Raw genomic sequence first — 211 nt, 5'->3', positions numbered from 1 at the left:
TGCCCTCATCTAGCCCAGTAGGCCAGGGCACACACAGCCGTCGGCCCACAGCTGAGCTAACAGCCTGGTGCTGCGGCCCGCCCGACGGCCGAGGCCGAGGCCTAGGCCTACCCCAACACCGTCTCACAGGGGACCCTCCCGATCTAATTTATTCAGTCTGCCTTCCCTGAATTCATTAACGCACGGAGCGGGCGTGCCCCCCCCCCCCTTT

Source organism: Frankliniella occidentalis, unplaced genomic scaffold (genome assembly GCF_000697945.3).
Source record: "Frankliniella occidentalis isolate FOCC.00 unplaced genomic scaffold, Focc_3.1 Scaffold163, whole genome shotgun sequence".
Classification (NCBI taxonomy): domain Eukaryota; kingdom Metazoa; phylum Arthropoda; class Insecta; order Thysanoptera; family Thripidae; genus Frankliniella; species Frankliniella occidentalis.
This window is presented reverse-complemented; position numbering follows the sequence as displayed.